Source organism: Drosophila takahashii, chromosome 2R (genome assembly GCF_030179915.1).
Source record: "Drosophila takahashii strain IR98-3 E-12201 chromosome 2R, DtakHiC1v2, whole genome shotgun sequence".
NCBI lineage: Eukaryota > Metazoa > Arthropoda > Insecta > Diptera > Drosophilidae > Drosophila > Drosophila takahashii.
The window spans coordinates 9,122,928-9,145,902 of record NC_091679.1 but is presented as its reverse complement, the minus strand read 5'-3'; positions in this window follow the sequence as shown (position 1 = coordinate 9,145,902).

Sequence of the window (22,975 nt, the reverse complement as noted above, 5' to 3'; positions counted from 1 at the left end):
TAGAATAATTTTAAGATTTTTATTAAGGGAGAAACAAATTTTAGAAAACATAGTCAAAAACAAGAAAGGAAGCTAGCTTCGGCCAGCCGAGGCTTATATACCCTTGCAGATAAAGTAAATACCTATAGTTTAATGCTCACTCGTTGCAGTTCCAGGGATTCCAAATTCAGCGTGCCTACTTAAATTTTTTTTTTAAGTTGTCAAAAATCAAAACGCCTACTTCCTACAAAGTTACAATGAATTATTTTTATTATTATTTGTTTGAATATTCCTATGGGAGCCTTAAGATATAGTGGTCCGATCCGGCTCGCTCCGACATATGTACTACCTGCAATAGAAAGAAGACTTTCGGGAAAGTTTCATCGCGATAGCTTTAAAACTGAGAGACTAGTTTGCATAGAAACGGAAAGACGGACAGACGGACTTGGCTAGATAGACTCGGCTATTGGTGCTGATCAAGAATATATATACTTTATGTGGTCGGAAACGTCTCCTTCACTGCGTTGCAAACATCTGACTGAAATTATAATACCCTCTGCAAAATAGTAGTAGTGTTGCCGCCCTGTATTTTTAAAAGTTTGATGTAACTTGTTTTATCCAATTAGTCTAATAGTACAATTATAATCAATACAATATTACCAGGAGAAGATAAATTACAACAACAAACCTTTAAAAACATAGGGCGGCAATACTAAAACTATTTTGACCGCAGCTGTATGCTTTAAAGTTGCTTAACTATGTTTTTTAGAATTTGTTTCTCCCTTAAAAAAATCCTAAAATTATTCTAAGTATAAGGTTTGAAAGATAAAGAGTGTATCTTTTAAAAAACTTTAACATCGAATCAAACCATGCATCCATTTGCCTCTGAGAGCTCCGCAAAGTTGGCCAATCTCAGCATTTTTCGAACTTTGAGGTCCTTTTGCTAAGAATCCTTGCGTCGGGGAACTTTTTGGAAAACGCAGTTTAACTTGGGAATTCGTAACGAATTCAAAAATATAGCATCCATCAAGGTTAATTTTTGATGCTGCATAGTGTAATTTGTTGGCCAAGAAGGATGCAGTTTTTTGCGTTTTTTTTTTTAAAGATTCAACTTTCCAACGAACTAAAAGTAATTGGAATTTTATATGATATAGATAATCCAAACCAAAGTCGGAAAATTTTTCGTACTTTTCGGTTTATTATTTTTAAAAAATAACTGGAAGGAGCACTCAACCCATTTTCCTTCACGATAAAGTATGAGGTAAAACAAACTAAAAAAACTAGGTTAGGTTAGGTTAGGTGAGCATGGTTGGGGATTATAGACTAATCCCCATATGATCTCAGAAAAGATCCATTTCCCTAGCTCATGGGTTATTGGGTTTCTCGAACCAGTTGGACCTTTTCAGAAAACAAAGGAGTTTGGGTATGCTGGTGCCTTCTATGGCTGCAAGGTTTGGAAGCGTGTAGTTTCCTAGTGTTTAAAAACGTTTGAGGTTGTGTGCTGGGCAGAAGCACAGGAGGTGTTCAGTTCTCCTCTTCTTCTATCTGTTTACAGCTGCGAAAATAGTCATAGCTGCTGAGTCCTAGCCTGCGCGCGTGTGTCCCTAAGAGACAGTGGCCCGTGAGGGCATTAATTAGAGTGGAAATGTCTGCCCTGTTACATTGTAACAGGGTTTTGGTTCTTTTCGGGTTATGTTAGTGAGGATGTTATGGAATTCATACGTGAAAAATTTCCATCCGAGGACATTGAAGTTGAACAATTTCGATTTTCGTACGCCCGTAGGATATCTTCTTTTAAAATATTTGCTCCGCCTGATGTGTTTATTGTACTACTTTCTGAAAGCTTTTGGCTTAATGATGATTTGGTAATAAAAGAATTTTTTCCCAATAAACCGAGAACAAATAACAGGCCTCCCACTGTGCCTAATAATCGGCTTTCCACTGTGCCCAATAATAGGCCTTCCACTGTGCCAAAAAACTAACAGGTTTATTTTTGGCTTATCAAAATGTTAGAGGACTAAATATGAAGCTACCAAAGCTTTATGCTGACTCCTCTGCATTTACTGAAGATATTTTGGCTTTTACGGAGACTTGGCTGAAACCAGAGATATCTGACTCTGAAGTTTTGTCAATAAACTTTAACACCTACAGGACCGATCGCTTCCCGCGTAGGGGGGGTGGTGTACTGATTGCCGTTACCTCTAGTTTAACATCGGAGAGGCTTAACATTCATATCCCTAACGATATTGAATTTGTTAGTGTCAAAGTTTCCATTCAATCCTTATCTATTTTTGTAACCTGCTCTTATATTCCTCCTGGCTCTGATTTAATAATTTATGAGCACCATCTGTCTGCTATAAAATCTGTTCTATCCCTTCTTTCCAACAGAGACCTTTTGATTGTTTTGGGTGACTTTAATCTCCCAAATATCTCTTGGTCTCTTCCCACTGACTCACTTGTCGCTACTCCTTTATCCGCCCATGATTTTGTGGATGGCCTTTTAGAATTATCGTTACAGCAAGTAAGCTTTATACGAAATTCATTAAATAGACAATTAGATCTAGTCTTTGTTTTAGATCCGCATGAAGTCACTGTAGCTAGAATTGACGCACTTGTTGTACCTAAAGACCGATATCATCCAACTTTGGAATTAACAATTGGCCTCCCCTGTACTGATACCCTTTCTCCTTTAGTTCCTCAAACTAAAAGGGGATGCTTTCGTAAATGTGACTATAATAAACTAAACTACATGATTTCTCAATATAATTGGACTGATTTGTACAATTGCATGGATATTGACAGTGCAATTGAACTTTTCTATAGCGTTTTAAACACTTTTTTTGACGAATGCGTTCCTGACAGTCTTCCTCCGAAGCTAAACAGGCATCCTTGGTTTAACAATGCGCTTCAAAGACTTAAAAATCTTAAATCCAACACTTATAAAAAGTATAAAAAAACGGGAAAGCCATCTGATTTTGCGAAATATGTTGTGGCTCGTTCAGATTTTAATGTTCTCAACAGTCATTGCTATTCCATGTATTTAAATCGATGTAAATTCGAGTTTTCAAATGATCCGAAGCAGTTTTATAACTTCGTTAATGCCAAGCGTAAGTCTTCGGCATTGCCTTCATCGGTACGTTTAAACTCAAAATAGGCATCGTCGGATTCTGAAATTGCGGATTTATTTGCCGAGTTTTTCCAAACTACTTATAGTTCGGCTGCTTGGTCAAACCCTATCTACCCTAACCACTTAAATAGAGCTAATTGTATTTTTACCCCTGTAATTACCGAAAGTTCTCTTTTAAAGGATTTAGCAACAACAACGCCAACGTATTCTCCCGGTCCTGATGGACTCCCTGGGAGTGTGCTTAAGTTTTGTGCTTCAACCATTTGTAAACCGATTCTTAAACTTTTTCATTTGTCTATTTCATCATCAGTTTTTCCAACTATCTGGAAGGACTCTTTCATTATTCCACTCCACAAAAAGGGTGCGAAGGCGGATGCCCAGAATTATAGAGGCATTTCTAAATTGTCGGCAATTCCTAAAGCATTTGAATGTATTATTACTTCTCATTTGCAGCATTTATGTTCCTCGCTAATATCACCGTGTCAGCATGGTTTTGTTAAGCGAAGATCGACCACCACCAACCTTCTTGAACTATCATCTATTGTAATAAATGGATATAAGAATAACATGCAGACTGACGTTATATATACAGATTTTAGTAAGGCCTTTGACTCTGTTAACCACTCTCTCCTTTTATTCAAATTAGATCAGCTTGATCAGCTTCTCGACCCAAAACTTAAATTTGATTGCCACATAATGGCCACTGTCAATAAAGCTATGAGTGTTTTTGGGTTTATAAAGCGTTGGTCAAAGGAATTTGATGACCCTTATACAACCAGATTATTATTTTATTATTATTATTTACCTCCCTTGTCCGTCCTATTTTGGAATATTGTTCTTCAGTTTGGAGTCCACAATATCAAGTGCACATCGACCGTATTGAGTCGGTGCAAAAAAAATTTCTTCTTTTTCCCCTTCGTAGTTTGAACTGGGATCAAAACGTAAGGCTACCTTCCTACCAGAGTAGATTACTATTGCTTAATTTACCTACACTTAAAAACCGTAGAATAATGCTTGGTACTATTTTTATGCAAAATCTTATAAGAGGTGATATTGATTCCGTAGAACTGGTAAACCGTTTAACTTTTAATGTTCCCGTTAGACTAACACGAAATTATTACCCTCTTAATTTGCCTCGATGTACATCAAATTTTACTCTGCATGAGCCTTTTCGTGTTCTATGTAAAAATTATAACAATCTTTATCATTTCATTTGCACTTTAACATCTATCCCCGTATTAAAAACTAAAATTTTATCTCATTTGCTTCAATCTTAGTTGTAGTATTTGTAGTATTTGGTTTCATGTCTTTTCCTCGCGAACTCGCATTTTTGCCCTAATTGATAAAGGGTCCCGCGCGTAACAAGCACGTGCTTGGTATCGTTGGGCCACTTGTTTGTACTGCTCGTAGTGCATCAACGTCCATCATATAATTATAATTACCCCAGGTGAGCCTGGACGTGTGGCATGTTGAGATCGTATTCCACCGGTTGTTGGAAAGGGTGTACAATCTTTGTTAGAGGAAAAGCTTACAGATAGCTAAGGGCATGCCCAACGTGTCCTTATGGCGAAGGATGTCGGTGGTTGTCCCTTGTCTTGCTAGTTCGTCCGCTATGCAGTTGCCTTCAATGTTACGGTGTCCAGGCACCCAAATGAAATCTGGTTCAGAGATTTGCGGCATTCAGAGATAGTAAGTGAGTTAGTTGAGTAGGAGTCGAGGGCCCAGAGGGCTGCTTGTCTGTCCGAAAAGATGAAGATATCTGTGTTGCAGTGTTTTGTTGTATCCAGGCCATGTCTTAGGCTTCCTGGATTGCCATCACTTCCGCTTGGTAGACACTACAGTGATCTGGTAGTCGAAAAGAGACTTTTACGTCTAGTTCAGGTGAGAAAACTCCACATCCCGTTTTGCAAGTTAAGCTTGGAGCCATCTGTGTATATATTGAGAACCTTGTATCTTTTTTCGAAGCTGACTATGGGTGGGACGTAGTCTGTTATGTGTGGTATATAACGCTGGTTTGTTAGTATAATGGAGTGACCTGAGCGCCGTTGCTGATGCCCAGCTTTTGGCAAGCAGGTCTAGAGGTTCTAGGCCAAGAATTGTGTTCAATGCTTCAGTGGCTGTTGTGTGAAGCGCCCCACTTATGCACAGTTCTGCGCTTCTTTGGATCTTGTGCAGATTCTTTACGTTGCAATTCTTTTCTAGGGAGTGCCACCAGACGATGTTTCCGTAGAGGAGGATGGGTCTGACTATTGCAGTATATAGCCAGAGGACTATTCCGGGAGAGAAGCCCCACTTTCTCCCTATAGCTGTTTTGCGTGTGCGGTCCGCAATGTCTATAGGATGTCTTGTCTAGGATGACGCCTAAATACTTTGCTTGGTTACTAAGAGTAAGGCGAGTTTGGTGTAGTTTTGGGAGTTAGACTTGGTATTTTATACTTCCTTGTAAATATAACTATTTCTGTCTTTTTTGGGTTGACACCCTGTAACGAACAGTAGATTTGTGTGTTCGTCCCACCAAATTTATATAAACGTGACCGCCCGGTTAACAGTAAAACATTTCAGAATTCAGTTCAAGGAGGCGTTTATTTACGGCTCTGGTTTTACAATGATTATTGTGACTCGTGCTGACGATGCTCCTGCGACTCCGATCCGGGGTTCCTCGCTGCAGGTGCTCCTGGTTGCGCCGGGTACTTTCGCTGCCACTCGTAGACGAGGGCGTGGAGTTGGGTTGTTGGGCTCAGGGAAGCGTCACCGTTCTCAGACTAGGGTGAACAGGCACCACGCTTGCAAGACCTTCGTCCTGCCAGCCGCAGTCTCCTTTCCCTTGCTCTGTCCCGGCCGGTCCCGCTAGACGCCTACTCAGTTTCCTTTGACGCTCCGGTACTACGGCCGGTTTGCGCCAGCAGTCCCTGTAGCAAACGCCCAGAGAAAGACGAACGTTCCACCCTAACCTTCCCTCCTGGCTGTTGCGATCGTACCTGATGCCTCGGCACGGTCCCTGGATGCTGGTCCTCGTCGATGTCCTGGGCGACTCGTTGCTGCGTTGTCCTGCGATGCTCCCTTAAAGTCCGCTGCTCGTGCCCACACTCTGCTGGTGGGGATGCCCGTGCCAAGTCTGCCCACGTTCTGCTCAACTGATTGGTACTACGGCCGACGCAGCTGGACTCATCGGTATTACAGCCAATGTAGCCGGACTAGTCGGTATCACAGCCGGCACAGCTAGCCAGATCGGTATTTACAGCCAATGCAGCCTAACGGACCGGTATCACAGCCAATGTAGTCAGACCAATCGGTATCACAGCCAATGTAGTCGGACCAGTCGGTATTAGAGCCAACTTAGCCGGACTAATCGGTATCACAGCCGATATGGTCGTGATGGACGGTACTACGGCCAACCTTGATGTTCTGCAGACTTAGCCGTGCGTTGCCTTGAAGGACCTCAGCTACCTGTGTCGCAATTCGGAGACTTGCTTGGTCCCGAACGTCTTGACGTAGCGATCTTGCTCCTTGCTGGTTTTTCACGGCTGTTTCTCCTTGACTTTGACTTTACTAGACGTTGTTCACTCGCGATTTGATGCTCGATGACTGGTCCCGACTCCAGCGCAGAGCCCGCTTATATAGGCCTCCGGGTCCCGTTAATCCTCGGCCTCTCCTTTTCTTCTCTCCAATTCAGGGTCCAAAGTGCACGGTTTTACCGTTCGACCTTTCGCCCTCTGCGCACGGCACCACTCTAGGGTCCAAAGTGCGGTGCTGTACCGTTAATTCCTTGCTCACGGCACGCTTGCGCTCTCTCGTCTCTCCCTTAGGCTAGTGCCGTCTCGCTCTGACGCCTCTCTTTGCTCTCTCTCTCTGGGTTGGTACTCTCCCAACTCTCTCTCTCAAACTCTCCACTTCAGGGTCCAAAGTGCACGGTTTTACCGTTCGACCTTTCGCCCTCTGCACACGGCACTACACTAAATTGTTTATTTGTGCGGAGTTATTTAACTCCTCACATTCCCCCCTTTCTTCGGGTGACGAAAGTGAGCTTGTTCCTCCTCTCCGGCTGTCATCCTGTGTATCCTGTGTAGCCTTTGAGTCCATCCCTTCTTCTTCTTGATTTAGTCCCTCCTCAGATGTTTTCCCCACAGACGTAAGAATTCTCGTTGTTCCTCTCCGGCTTTAATCCTGTGTATCCTCGTTGCCCTTGAGTCTTTACCGATCCTTTCATCGACGCCTCCGCTCCTTCTTGAGTTAGACTGCGCCGATCCGTCTGTCACGATTTTCTCCCACGATGCTCCCTCGTTGATGCAACATTTCTTGATTCCTACTGTTGCCGTTGAAATTTAAATATCCCGCTCTAGTATGATTCGCGGTCTTCGGTAGCTCGTCCTGGTCACACTAATCTCTTGCGATCGATAACATGACTCGCCTATCGATATCGCCTTGGGCGGCGTTGCCACCTAATCATCGCGATGTTTATTAGAGTGACCCTCCATATGCCGATATTTCCATTGCTTCGTGCCCATCGATCGGCTGTTACCCGATAGTGCCAATCGACCGCCAAATATCGCTGGCGCCCCCTTCCCTAAGCATATGGTGAATTGGCAAAAATGACTTGGTAAGTGCAGTTTCTGGATGTTTGTTTTTGTGTTCTAATTTCCATCCCTTTTCAGCTCCAGCCATATTGCCCTTATGTCCTTTGCTGCCCTTGAGGTGGGGTCAATGCCCCTACCGGTTGTAGTTGCCTGTTGGTCTGGTTGGTTATTCTCTGTCCATGGGCCGTGGTGAGTTGGCTTTCGTTGCAGACTTGTATTCACCCTCTGCTTTTGCTTTCTTAGGTTGCTTGGCAGGCTACAGTATAGCTATTGAGCTTTACTGTCTCCCCCCTTTCTTCAGATGACAAGTGAATCCTTGGATCGTGGCTGTTGGCACAGAGTTGTGGTTTAAAATATGACTTGCGCGCTTCTACGACTGTGTTCAAATGTAGCGGCTTGGCTTGGACCGTTGACTCCGGCTTCGGCCTGACGAAGAAATGGCCGACTTTGCCTCCTGCATCCCTGGACCTAGTTGTTTTCTGTGGTCAAATAGAAACGGCTTCCGCATCTGCCTCCAGCTGCCTACTCCTTCCGTTGACTCCGGCGGCTGCCTGACGATTAAACGTCTACTTGTAATCCTGTTCCTTTGTTCGTCGTTGACTCAGGTGTGTGCTAGAACGATCAGCGTCTTAGTGTGTGGCGTGCTCTGTTGACTCCGGCTTTTGGCCTGACGAATAAACGGATGTACTGTCTCATGCGGTCTTGGACAATGGTGGTTGAGTACTCGCTTGACGATTAAACGATTGTTTTCCTGTCTTCCCACCTCCCCTTACCGTTGACTCAGGCTTTGTCCTGACGATTAAACGGTTGGCCATTGCTGCATGTATTTCCGGACCGTGGTTCCTCGCTCTGTTCCATCAGCTGTGCTTCGTCGTTCTCGCTTGCTTCGTCCGCAGTTCCTTGCTGTTTTAGATCGCTGATGTGCACGGTGCGTTCCTTCTTGCCTCTTTGATGTCGAATTTTGCAGATCACGAGAGATACAAAATCGACCCCCTGGTATGGACCATCATATCTCGGCGCTAGTTTGGCCGCGAAACCTTCTGCCGCTTTAGACAAATGGTGCTCCTTGGCCCAGACGATGTCGCCGATCCGTGGATTCCACTGTCTTCTTCTGAGGTTGTAGTGCCTGGCGTGATCCTGCGCTGCCTTCTCTAAATTTCGTCGGACTACTTCGAAGATTTCTTTTAGTTTTTCGGCGTTCCCCTCTGGTGACTCTGTCTGCCTCCCTGTGCCCACTGTTTCTCTGTCATACAACGCATTTGGCAGCCGCGGTTCTCTGCCCTGTGTCAGAAAAGAAGGCGAGTATCCTTTTCTTGAGGAGTGTATGGTGCCGTGAATTGCTGTTTTATTCCCATGTCGTGAAGAAACTTTTTAAATGCCCGACTGGCAAACTGCACCCCGTTGTCCGTAATCACTACTTTCGGAACTCCGAACCTTGCGATTATACGTTCTCTAAACGCCTTTTGTAGGGTTTCTGCTGTGGCGGTTCGTAGTGGCACCAATTCTATCCATTTTGAGAACCGATCAATTAGTACCAACAACATTAGGTTTCCGTGCTTCGATCTTGGCAGAGGGCCCACAAAATCCGCGCACACCGTTGCCCATGGTTCTTCCGGGATTTGAGTCAGCATTTTCCCCGCCGCTTGTCTCTGATTAGGTTTACATTTTAGGCACTCTTCGCATTTCCGAACGTATGCTCTTGCGTCCCTTTGCATTCCTGGCCAGTAGTATCTGGCAGCTAGACGGGCAATCGTCCTCCGGCTTCCTACATGGCCGGCCGCTGGGGAGTCGTGATTTTCTTGTAGGACCGTTTCCCTTAGATCTGTAGGGACGCATAGCTTCCAAGCCACCACATCTTCGTTGCCAGCTCTGTGTGGGATCTGCCTATACAGCGTTTCGCCATCGAACACGTAGTCTGGGAATTTCTGCGGCTGAGCGTTTATTTTCTCACGCATGTCTCTGATCCAGTTGCATTCCGTATTTGGTACCAATTCCTTTGCTCTCCGGAGGGTTTCCGGCATCGGCTGTCTGGACAGTGCGTCGGCTACCACGTTCAATTTGCCATTTCTGTAGGCAATCTCAAAGTCGTATTGTTGCAACTCCAGGGCCCACCTGGCTATTCTTCCGGATGGGCTTTCAATGCTGTTCAGCCATTTCAGTGCCATGTGATCCGTTACCACCTTGAAGTGGTAGCCTTCCAGGTAGGGCCTTAGTTTTCGAATTGCCCAGACAATGGCCAAGTACTCTTTTTCCGTTGTCGAATAGTTTTTCTCGGCTCCGTTTAACGTTCGACTGGAGTATGAGATAACTTTCTCGCCGTCTTCCGTGTTCTGTGTCAGAATCGCCCCTATGCCGTAGTCGCTGGCGTCTGTTTGCAGGATGAATGTTCTTCCAAAATCTGGACATGCTAGCACTGGGTCAGTTACCAGCCTCGCCTTCACCTCCTCGAATGCCTGTTGATGGTCTTGCGTCCACACCCATTTCACGCCCTTGCGGTGTAGGTCGTTGAGCGGCTTAACGATGCGTGCGAAGTCCGGTACAAATCGTCGGTACCACGATGCCACTCCTAGGTTAGTGCCTTAGCTCGCGGACGGTTGCAGGTGGTTCTAACTGGACTATGGCAGCAACCTTCTCTGGGTCTGTGCCGATTCCTTGGCTTGTAACTCGATGTCCCAGGTACAGCAGCTCCTTTTTGAAGAATTGACACTTCTCGGGGTTTATTCTCAGGTTCGCCTCCTTCAGACGCCGAAACACTTCTCTAAGATTGTCCTTGTGTTCTCGCTGAGTGCGTCCGATGACGATTATGTCGTCCTGATACGCAAACGCATGAGGAGACATCTCCGGTCCAATCACTTGGTCTAAGGCCCTTTGAAATGTTGCGGATGCCGAGTGTAATCCGAATGGCATCACTCTCCATTGGAAGAGCCCCTTTCCTGGCACCGTGAACGCCGTGAACTTTCTGCTTGTTTCCTCCAGCGGAATCTGCCAGTATCCATCCTTTAAGTCCAGGCTGCTGATATAGCGTGCTTCTCGTAGTTGGTCCAGGGTGTAGTTGATACGTGGCATTGGGTACGCGTCCTTCACCGATTTTGCGTTTATCTGTCGGAAGTCGACGCACTATCTCCACTTGCCCGTTTTTTTCTTCACCATTACTATGGGAGAGCTATACGGGCTTTTCGAGTGTTCTATGAAACCCATTTCCAGCAGTTCGTCCACCTTTGCATTGATCTCCCCTTGAACTTTTGGGTTCTTAGGGTAGTATCTTTGTTTTATAGGTTTGTCGTCCTTCATGGTAATCTGGTGCTCGGCCACGTTCGACGCTCCGCTCATGGTTCGGAATTCTGCCAGCTCTGCTTCTAGGAATTGCTCGATGTTCCCTTCCTCGCCGTCTTCATGAACAACTGCCACCGACAATTTTTCTTCCAGCCATCCGTTGTGTCTGTTCCTGGCTGGTATGCGGATTTCGTGTCCTGCGCACTTTATCTCAGCGCCCACCTGTGTGAGAAAATTCCAGCCCAGCACCAGTGCGTCCACTACTCCTGGTAATATCAGCAGGCTCATGGTCAGTCGTTTGTTGCCGAATGCGACTTCTACCTCGAGCTGCGCGCTTATTCCACTGCACCTTCCGTCTGCCAACCTAACTTGCCGTCTCGTCCGTGTAATCTTTCCCAGAGCAGCCAGATTGTCCGCCAGCTCTTCGCTAATAAAGCTCGCTGTTGCCCCGGTGTCAATTGTGGCTTTGTACGAATTCCCACCAATCGTCACCGCTGCGGACAACTGCTGCTCCTCTTCGATTAGCCTGCCAGTTAGATTGGAGAGGTATCCGCGTGCGACCCCCGCTCGCCTCTCTGCGGCTGGGATCGCTGGCCATTTCCCGCTCTCTGGCAACATTTCATACATCTCACCCCCACCTTGCCGCATATCCAGCAGAATAGAACCGCTGGTTTCGGCAACCTTTTGCCCAATGCCCGTGTCCGCCACATTTGCGACACGCCTCCTGCGGGTTGGGTATGTGTTGGTGGGCTTGGTTGCTTCCTGCTGGCGTGCTTTGTGGTCTCTGGGTGGTGTTTGGTGGTCTCCATAAAGTGTTTGTCTGCTGCCTTTGATATTCCACATTCGGCGTGTTTCGCGATGGTTCGGTTGGCCTGTCTTGCCTGCTGGTATCCTCGCATCTTCTACATGTCACCTGAGTCGGGACTGTAGTTTTTGTCCTGCTGAACTTATTCTCTTGGAAGAATGCTTCCCGCTCTTTTTCCAGTTCTTCGTACTCGTTGTTCGTACTTTGTATGTTCGGAGGGAAATTCTTAGGTCTGGTGTGCTGTTTTCCCTTATGATCTCGAGTATTTTCTCCGGACTGTACCCGAGCGGTCTTACCATGGTCTGCATTTCCACCATGTAATCTTTGAACGGCTCCCTGAATCCCTGCTTCCGAGCTTTCACCTGGTCCCCTAGCATGGCAAAATACCCTCTGGGAAGAAAGAATGTTTGGAAACTCTCCATAAATTCTACCCATGTTTTCCACTGTCGGTTGTTTGAGATGAACCATTTTAATGTTCTTCCTTGTAGTAGCTTAGGCATCGCTCGAGGTATTAAATTCAAATCCAACCCGTAGGTATTCGCGGACCATTCCACCTGCTCCAGGAATTCGAATGTTTTCTCTGTGCCGTCGAATCTGAAGGACCATTCTCTGACCTGCTTCGCGACTTTGGCATAATCTGGGTTGCTGGGTGTAGAGGTCGGTATCGGATCTGTCTTTTGCCTTTCCTGGCCTGCCTCTTTCTTTTGCGCCTCTTTTGGCCTTTCCGGGCTTGGCTCTCTCTTTTTCGCCTCCCTCTGTATGTTTTCGAAGCTCAAACTTTCCAATAGGTCTTCACCCTCGGCGTTTGTTATCTTTATACTGGTGCCTGGTCTGTCGCCGTATTTTGCTTCAAGCTCGGCCCAGATATCGACTAGTTTGGGGTTGTTCTCAGTCTGTGAATAATATTCGGACGATGCCTTTCTGATGTCTTCCGATCTGCCTTCCAGAACAATGTTTAACCTCTGTGAGACATGGGCAAAGTCCTCTTTCTTCAGACGGTAAATCCAACTCTTCCCCATTCTGCTTTTTTTGTTTTTACTGCCGGGACAATCACGTTTTGGGCGCCAGATGTAACGAACTGATTTTTTACGTTTTGCTCGCTACGAAGATCGTGCGGCTAGCTCAGTAGATTTGTGTGTTCGTCCCACCAAATTTATATAAACGTGACCGCCCGGTTAACAGTAAAACATTTCAGAATTCACTTCAAGGAGGCGTTTATTTACGGCTCTGGTTTTACAATGATTATTGTGACTCGTGCTGACGATGCTCCTGCGACTCCGATCCGGGGTTCCTCGCTGCAGGTGCTCCTGGTTGCTCCGGGTACTTTCGCTGCCACTCGTAGACGAGGGCGTGGAGTTGGGTTGTTGGGCTCAGGGAAGCGTCACCGTTCTCAGACTAGGGTGAACAGGCACCACGCTTGCAAGACCTTCGTCCTGCCAGCCGCAGTCTCCTGTCCCTTGCTCTGTCCCGGCCGGTCCCGCTAGACGCCTACTCAGTTTCCTTTGACGCTCCGGTACTACGGCCGGTTTGCGCCAGCAGTCCCTGTAGCAAACGCCCAGAGAAAGACGAACGTACCACCCTAACCTTCCCTCCTGGCTGTTGCGATCGTACCTGATGCCTCGGCACGGTCCCTGGATGCTGGTCCTCGTCGATGTCCTGGGCGACTCGTTGCTGCGTTGTTCTGCGTTGCTCCCTTAAAGTCCGCTGCTCGTGCCCACACTCTGCTGGTGGGGATGCCCGTGCCAAGTCTGCCCACGTTCTGCTCAACTGATCGGTAATACGGCCGACGCAGTTGGACTCATCGGTATTACAGCCAATGTAGCCGGACTAGTCGGTATCACAGCCGGCACAGCTAGCCTGATCGGTATTTACAGCCAATGCAGCCTAACGGACCGGTATCACAGCCAACGTAGCCGGACTAATCGGTATCACAGCCAATGTAGTCAGACCAATCGGTATCACAGCCAATGTAGTCGGACCAGTCGGTATTACAGCCAACTTAGCCGGACTAATCGGTATCACAGCCGATATGGTCGTGATGGTCTCCAATTCAGGGTCCAAAGTGCACGGTTTTACCGTTCGACCTTTCGCCCTCTGCGCACGGCACCACTCTAGGGTCCAAAGTGCGGTGCTGTACCGTTAATTCCTTGCTCACGGCACTACCCTACTGGTGAGTATGGTGTGATAGCCGTTGGGGTGACATTGTTTAAAGCGCCTTCTATGTCTAGGAAGGCTGCCAGGGAATATTCCTTGTTATGGAACCCTCTCTCTATACAAGATACTAGGGAGTGTAGTGCAGTATCTGTTGATCTGCCTTTACGGTACGCATATTGTGCATTGGAGAGTAAACTAGAGTTGGTAGTTAGTCTGATGTGTGTGTCAATAAGGCGTTCGAGGGTCTTTAACAAGAAGGAGGAGAGGCTTATTGGACGGAAGTCCTTTGGAGAGGTGTGAGAGGGCTTGCCACCCGGGCCAGGTGATTTGAAGGGCTTAAAGGAGGTTCTCCTTTACTCGTCGAGGTTCTCCTTTACGTGGAGGTTCTCTACTGCTTGAGTGTTTTTAGGGAAGTGGGTATCTACCAGGATTTCTAACGTTTTTTGGCTGTTACCCGTCCAAGTGTCTTCATTGGTTTTTAGGTATTCAACGGTTGCTGGAGATTTTGCTAAGATTCTTCTGAGCCTGGACGCTTCCGCTGTAGATTCTGCTACTGCAGAAGTTGGCCCATTCTCTTCGCTTTGATATTCTAATTTCCTGTTTGTAATGGCTTAGCTTCGTATGGTACGTGTTCCAAGAAGCCTCGCTGTTGATATATTTAGCTCTGTTTAAATGACTTCTGCAGTCGCTTTTAAGGGCCGCCAGGGTAGTGTTCCACCAAGGCGGTTTGTGTTTTGTTTTGACTGTTCTGCTTGGGCAGGCCTTTTTAATGGCCTAACCACAGTTGTCAGTGAAAGTATTGACTAGGTTTTCTAATTCATGACTGTCGAGTACGTGAGTCGGTGGAGTATTTAGGTTTCTATCGAGGAGTTTTTTGTAGTACCCCCAGCTAGTGCGTCTTAGATTTCTTATGCTTATGCAATTCTACATATCGGTGGTCGGAGAAGGAGTGTTCGGCTCCCACTTTCCACTCTTCAAGATGGTTGAGTAGGGTACCAGATATCAGGGTAATGTCTAAGACTTCCCTCCTATTTCTAGTGATGAAAGTAGGGTCATTACCTTTGTTGCAGATGAATAAGTTGGATTGAAGGAGATAGTCATAAAGTAACTCACCCCTTTCGTTCGTGTTAGTACTTCCCCATTGTGTGTGGTGTGAGTTGGCGTCTCCACCCGGTATGAGTTCCTTAGATGAGTGTGTGTGTATGAGTTGTTGTGTTATGATGTTTGGTAATGGCCCCTCTTGGTCATGAGCCAGGTAAAACGATGATATGGTGTGATGAGTGTGTGAGTTTAGCTCCAGCCTGACCGTGTGTGTGTTTTAGTGAGAATGAAGGTCCTAGGTTTACCCTTACCCTTAATGTGAAAAAGCTTGTATGTGGGTGTTGATAACAATCCATGGCTCTTGGATGAGGACTATGTCTATTTTGCCCGTTTCCAGGCGGGTGAGGAGGGCAGCAGATGCTGCCTTGCTGTGGTACAGATTAATCTGTAGATACTGCACCATTTTGCGGGTTAAGCTCGGGCTGAGTCCCTCTACTTCCTCCACAATGTCCTGGAGCACACTGCGCCCCAATCGGGTCGTGTCATGGGTGCTCAACTGCTTCAGAGTCTCGGTGAGCTCCGAATCAGTCGACACGTACCCTGTGTGGAGGGCCTCCTCGTGCTCCATCTCGTCGTCGTTTGGGGGTTCGTAGGACGCACATGCAGCCAGATTGTCTGCCGCTAGTTTGTCCGTGTCGTATATCGGGAGTTGCACATTGTCGAAACCGTAGTTGACTCGGTTCTGTGATGCTGCCAGAGGTTACAGGCATGCCTGGTTGAGAAGAATCACCACGTTTATGGTGACGCGTTCGGTCTTCTCAACCTTCACCACCTTCCAACCTTCTGTTGGGAGCTTGGGGTTTAACCTTGACAAGAGGCTAAGAATAGCCTCTGGCTCAGAGGGTTCAGACGGCAACCACACCCTCGCCCTTGGTCTGGTCGGGATATCCGATGCCTCGCAGACGGTTAGCTTGGCCCCGGGGTAGACCTCGCCAACTTTGGTAATGGCAGACTTGTAGAGCGCTGCCGATCTCTCGTCCTCACAGGCGATCAACTTCACGTTGCCCTGGTACCACCCTACATCAGTGCAGTCAGGTGGTGGTCCTGCGTTTTCGTTCAGCACTTTCAAGGCCACCGTCGCAAGTGCCCGCCTAACCTGACCCCACTGGTTTCTTGGGATCCTGCCGCCTTCATCGTTCTGGTCGATGACGCCGATGATCTTCCGATCCTTCACCACTTCGGCAAAGGATCTAGACCAGGTACCGCGGCTGGTTGTGTTGGCCTTCTTGCTAGCTGGTTGCGCCACTTCGATCGACCTCTCCCACTTATTGCAGTCGGTTGCAGATGCGGTTTGCCTTCTTTCGTTCCAGTGGTCCTGCCTGATTTGGTGGTGTTCGCTTGAACTCCTTGGCCCTGGCACTTATAAGTGTTTTTCATTCTCGCACCATATATTTAATTGAACGTTAATAAATAAAACAGATGTCCATTTGTTTTGAGCTCTCTTTATTGAATACTTAAGTCTAAGCAAAATATAAATGTTCCAGCGCATTAGCGCAGCTAAATATGACGGCGACGCCGGCAGCGGCGCAGCCAGTGCTTATGTATTTCAAATGCACTCGGAGAGAGAGAGCGTGGTATGCATAGTATGTGTGTGCACTCAGCCCATGGGAATATGCTGACACTAGCAGTTCGCATAAGTTGGGTTCTGAGTAGCATAAGTATTTTGGTTGCACAATTCTGGCATTGGTACAGTAAGTACCTGCTATAATGATACATGCATACTACATCTCCCTCCTTTTAAAAAATAACGTAATTTAATGAATGTATTTTCGAAAGATTATTATTTTTGAAATGTATTAAAATGAGCTTATTTATAGTTATTGAAATTATCTTCTAGAGCTTATATATTTGAAAAATTTAAGGATTATTGATTTTGTATTGTATCCTAAAAAAAATATAGAAAATTGGAAAACTTTATATTATTCAAAACGAAAATTTTGGTTTTAATATGCAATTATAGATATATATTTTTTTTATGTTTATATTATTACTGTTATATATATATTGCTTATCTATTTATGTATATATTCTCTGTTTCTTTTTTTTTTTTTATTTATTTATTTATGTTCTATTATATATATGTTATGTTGTTTATTCTATGTATGTTTTGTTATTTATTCTATGTATGTTATGTTGTTATTCTATGTATGTTATGTTGTTATTCTATGTATGTTATGTTGTTATTCTATGTTGTTATTCTATGTATGGCCATACAAAAAGTTTTATAAAAGTGATTACGAAATAAAAAATGTTAACCTATCTTTATGAACTTTTTGTTCTTTATTTTTTATATTTGATATTCTTATATTATCATTATCTCCTATACCAATTACTGTATATGGTCCTGTATATTTGTATTCTAATTTGTGACCTGTTTCATTCTTTAATAAAACTTGATCTCCTATCTTTAGTTCAAAATCTAGGCACTTTTTATCATAATGAGCTTTTTGTTGTTTTTTATTTGATTCTAATATTAATCTGGCTCTTTTAAAAGCTTGTTCTAATCTAAACTTTGTTTCTTTTGCATAATCATCTACATTATATAAAGGTTCTATTCTATCTACGCTATTAAAATGTTTTGGTAAATTCGAAGTTCTACCAAACACTAGCTCATATGGACAATAATCATGTGCCATAGAGGGTGTCGTGTTAAAACAATAAACAAAGTATTTTAACCATACATCCCAATCCGTCTTATCAGTTGAAATGTACGTACGTATAAATTCATTAAAGGTTCTGTGGCTTCGTTCCACAGCTCCGACAGTCTGATGATGGTGTGCTGTCGATGTTATATGTTTGATATTTAGGTTCTTGCATAAATGTTCAATTAAAGAATTTTTGTATTCTGTTCCCATGTCCGTAATGAACGTCTTCATTGGACCGTACTTTAGAATAAATTCTTCGAATATAGCTTTTGCTATTGTTTTTGCATTTTTATTTGGTACTGGTATAGCAACAAGATATTTTGACAGATCACATATTAAAGTGACTGCATATTCATTTCCTTGATCTGATTTCGGCAGTGGACCGATCGTATCCACAATTACCTTATCAAATACCAATTCTGGGGTTTCTGTAAGTGTTAAAGGAGTTTTAGTATGTCTTGTCGTTTTTGACATTTGGCATTTTGGACATTTACGTATGTACTGGGTTATGTCTTTACACATTCCTTTCCAATAATAATGTCTTTTCACCTTGGCCAAGGTTTTTGTTATACCTGTGTGTCCTCCTTGAATAGGGTCATCATGTAGTGTAGACATTATTGCTTCTTTTTAATTATTAGTTGTTATTAGGGTCACTGGGTTGAGTAGCGCTACTCTTAATGATTTTAATATTTTGTTGCCCATTTTTTTAAATTTATCTATTGAAATAGTTTCAAAGATATTATCCCAGGGTGCCACTTTAAGTTGGGTAATTTTTTGTTTACCAGCCTGCAATTCAAGCCTTTGGAAGAACTGACCCAAATCAAGAGTTTCATTAGTATACAAATCTCCAACATTATATCTTGCTGTATTTTTTTTTCCATGTCATTGTTAATGACTTCATATACGTTGGGCTTGGAAGCTTTTGTTTGAGATTGCATAGGCAATTCTACTTTATCTTTTCCTGCGCAGGAATTTTGTCTACTTTTCTGTCTTGTAGTGACTTGTAATATATTTGCCGTTATATTTTGAAGATCCTTAATTGTTATTCTAGAGAGGGCGTCTGCCACGAAGTTATCTTTTCCCTTTAGATATTCGACTGTGAAATCATATTCCTCTAACTCGAGCCGCATGCGTGTGAGTTTCGAACTTGGATTGACCATTGAAAATAAGTATGTTAGTGGTCTATGATCAGTTTTAACTGTAAAATGTCTGCCATAAATATATGGTCGAAAATATGTAATTGCCCAATGAATTGCTGCTAATTCCTGTTCGGTAGTGCTTTTATTGCTTTCGGATTTTGTAAATGAGCGTGATGCGTATGCTATCGGGAGTTGAAGTCCGTTATGTTTTTGAGTTAATACCGCTCCACATGCTTGTTTACTTGCATCCGTTATTATAAAAAATTCTTTAAGGAAATCAGGATATTGTAATAAAGTTGGTTCTATAAGTTTATCTTTTAAATATTGAAATGAATTTTGGCATTCGGAAGACCATTTAAATGGTCTTTTTCCATAATCTAGTTATGTGCCGTGAATAGTCGGCGAAATTTTTAATGAATCGTCTATAATAATTGCAAAATGCAATAAATCGTCTAGCACTATCTGCATCATGTGGGACTGGATAGTTTTTTATGACATCATATTTCTTATCATCTGGTAATATTCCTTTGTCTGTACATTTATGACCAAGAAAGGTCACTTCATGCATAAAAAATGAACATTTTTGTGAGTGTAGTTTTAAATTGTGTTTTCTGCATATTTCAAAGATGTCTTTTAGGTTTTTAAGTATATGATTTTCAGAACATCCAATGACTATTAAATCATCCATATAAAGGAATGCTTGAGAAGCTTCAAGTCCAGAAAATGCAATAGTCATCATTCTTTGAAATGAGTTTGGGGCTATTTTTAAACCGAAGGGTAATCGCGTGAAACGATATGAGCCATTGCTCGTTGAAAATGATGTTATGTTTCTTGAACTTTCTTCTAATTCGATTTGATGGAAACCAGACATCAAATCAAGGCATGAGAAATATTTTGCTCTTCCGAGTTGATCCAAGATGTCATCAATTCTCGGAAGCGGAAATTTGTCAGATAAAAGTTTTTTATTAATTTGTCGATAGTCGACTACTAGTCTCCATTTTTTTTCTGCTGAACCCTGAAGTGTTTTCTTTGGGACTAGTAAAAGTGGGCTGTTGATGATAAAGTTTTTTAAAAGATACACCCTTTATCTTTTAAACCCCATACTTAAAAAATTTTTAAGATTTTTTTTAAGGCAGAAACAAATTCTAGAAAACATAGTCAAAAAACATAAAAGTATACAGCTGCGGTCAAAATGGTAGTAGTGTTGCCGCCCTGTGTATATTGTATTGTATATTGTATTGATTATAATTGTACTATTAGACTAATTGGATAAGAAAAGTGACAACAAAAAACTTTTAAAAACACATGACGGCAACACTACTACTATTTTGACCGCAGCTGTATACTTTTATGTTTTTTGACTATGTTTTCTAAAACTTGTTTCTCCCTTAATAAAAATCCTAAAATTATTCTAAGTATGTGGTTTGAAAGATAAAGAATGTATCTTTTAAAAAACTTTAATATCGAATCAAACCATGAATCCGTTTGCCCGGAGAGCTCCGGAAAGTTGGCCAATTTCTGCATTTTTCGAACTTTGAGGTACTTTTGCTAAGAATCCTTGCGTCGGGGAACTTTTTGGAAAACGCAGTTTAACTTGGGAATTCGTAACAAATCCAAAAATATAGTATCCATCGAGGTAAATTTTTGATGCTGCATAGTGTAATTATACCCGTTACTCGTAGAGTAAAAGGGTATACTAGATTCGTGCAAAAGTATGTAACAGCTAGAAGGAAGCGTTTCCGACCCCATAAAGTATATATATTCTTGATCAGGGTCACTAGCCGAGTCGATCTAGCCATGTCCGTCTGTCCGTCTATCCGTCTGTCTGTCTGTCTGTCTGTCCGTCTGTCCGTCTGTATGAACGCTGAGATCTCAGAAACTACAAAAGGTAGAAGGTTGAGATTTCCCACACATATTCTTTGGCTTCCTACGCAGCGCAAGTTTATTTTAGCCGAGCGCCACGCCCCCTCTAACGCCCACAATCGCCCACTAACGATTTTAAAATAGGTCCTGCGCCCACAACTTTAAAGATTTCCGAGAAGTATAAATGCAATTTTGTTGTGTATATTTATACCTATCGAAATGTAGAAGACATTTTTCAAATCGGACCATTCATTAAAAAGTTATACGCAATCAAAAATTATATATCTATCTCCCTCGCACTCCCTTTAGCTGAGTTACGATTATTAGTCGGGACACCAACCCGACACAGCGTTCGCACTCCCTTTAGCTGAGTGACGGGTATTAGATAGTCGGGACAACAACCCGACTATAGCGTTCTCTCTTGTTTTTAATATAAATTGGTTCATCGTCCTTCAATCTCAATTTTTGCTTGTAAAATTATTTGTTTTAATTGCTTCGGTTTCAAGACCGAATACATCAGTATATTTTTAACATAGTTTGGTTAATTGTTGTTTGAATTGAATGGGGAAATTTTTCGTTAGTTCTTCTATGATGTTTTGTTCTCTATTACTTGAAGTGTTTTGAATTACATTATAATCAGAAATTGGTTCACATTTTAAATTACTTATACTAATCAATTGATCAGTACTGGTTGTGTTGAGTAATCGGACAAATGAATTTTCTTTTGATGTTATAGTATTGGCAATGTAAATACCAGGTTGAATCTCCTGATTTGGTATTAATATAGTATCAGTATCGGACATTATTTCGATTTTTCGTATTACTTGAGATCTGGCTGGTAGTAGGATTGTATTATTACCAGAAGTATATGTTATTGGAATATAAATGTGAATGTCTATATTATTTGGTCTTATTATAAACCAATCCTCTGTAGGGTTAAGGTCTATTTGGCAATTTCTCTTTTATAAAATCGATTCCTATTACTATTTGAAAATTATATGGAATTATATATTTGTTTGTCTTAAGTTCTATTGGACAAAGTCCTTTGGATTTTATGATTCCCTCGCCTATTCCTTGAATATTTATTGTATTCTTTACTTGTATATTGTTAAAAGTGAAATATTTGCTCCCGTATCCACAAGGAACGTAAGCTGCTTCCCTGTTTCTGAATTAATAAATGGTACACATATATTGAGATTGAGGTTGATTGTATAAACAATTTGTTTTTTTAATTTCTCGTATCTAAAGGGGTCTGTGAGTTTCCCGAAACTGGCTGAGTAACGCGGACATTATTGTTTTGTTGAGTGTTGTTGGAGTTGCTGCTATTTTGATTATTGTTGTTTCCTCTATAATTTCCACGACCTCTATTGTGGTTATTGGTCTGGTTATTATAGTTACGATTATAACCATTATTTTGGTTGTAACCGTTATTTCGGTTGTAGCTGTTATATTGGTAATACCCATTATTTTGGTAGTTACCACGACCATATCCTCTACCTCTGCCACGTTAGTTACCTCTGAAGTTGTTACCTCTATAAGCTTGTCCTTTGTTTGCAAATAGTATTGCGTTGGCATTATTTCATTTCAGTACTACATTGAATGTACTTTGTGACAGCCTCATTCATTGATGAGAAGTTGCCTGCCTCAAGGATTGTTTTGAGTCGGCCATGTTCACAATTGTTTATCATTGTGTTTATAGCCTCCTTGGTGCTGAATTTATCTGCGTGTTCAGCGGGTAATCCTTCATCAATATACGAAGCTTCAAGGAGCTTTCGTAAATTTTCAACTTCAGTTGTGAATTTTTCTTCTGTTTTTCCTTTTTGAGTAGTTTCTGACATTTTGGCTTTTACTACATCGGATGTATCGCCAATAATTGTGTCTTGTAATTTTTTATAATTCCGTTTATAGTAGATTCATTTTGCACTTTATACAAAGTTGAACCCATTTTTTTTGATTTTATGACTTCAACAGCTATTTCTTCAAACGTGCTTTTAGTTAGGTTTACTAACTTTAGGGCTGTGACAAATCTTTGAAGGTTAATTTTTTTTCCGTTAAATTCAGGTATAGCATTTGCTATATCTTTAATATATGCCCGTTGGGCAACAGTTTCGTCCGGCATTGCTAATATTTGTTCGATTTCGTTATCGGAATCAGCTGGTTCTTGATTTAATAATTCAGATTGAATGAGTACAGCAGGTATTGTAAGATTATTCAAATCTTTCTCTTCTATTTCTGGGCTATCAAATGTAGATTCCTCTACCTGTACCTGGTTTACTTCTGATGGATCTGATGATTCCAATTCGTCTCCAGTTTCT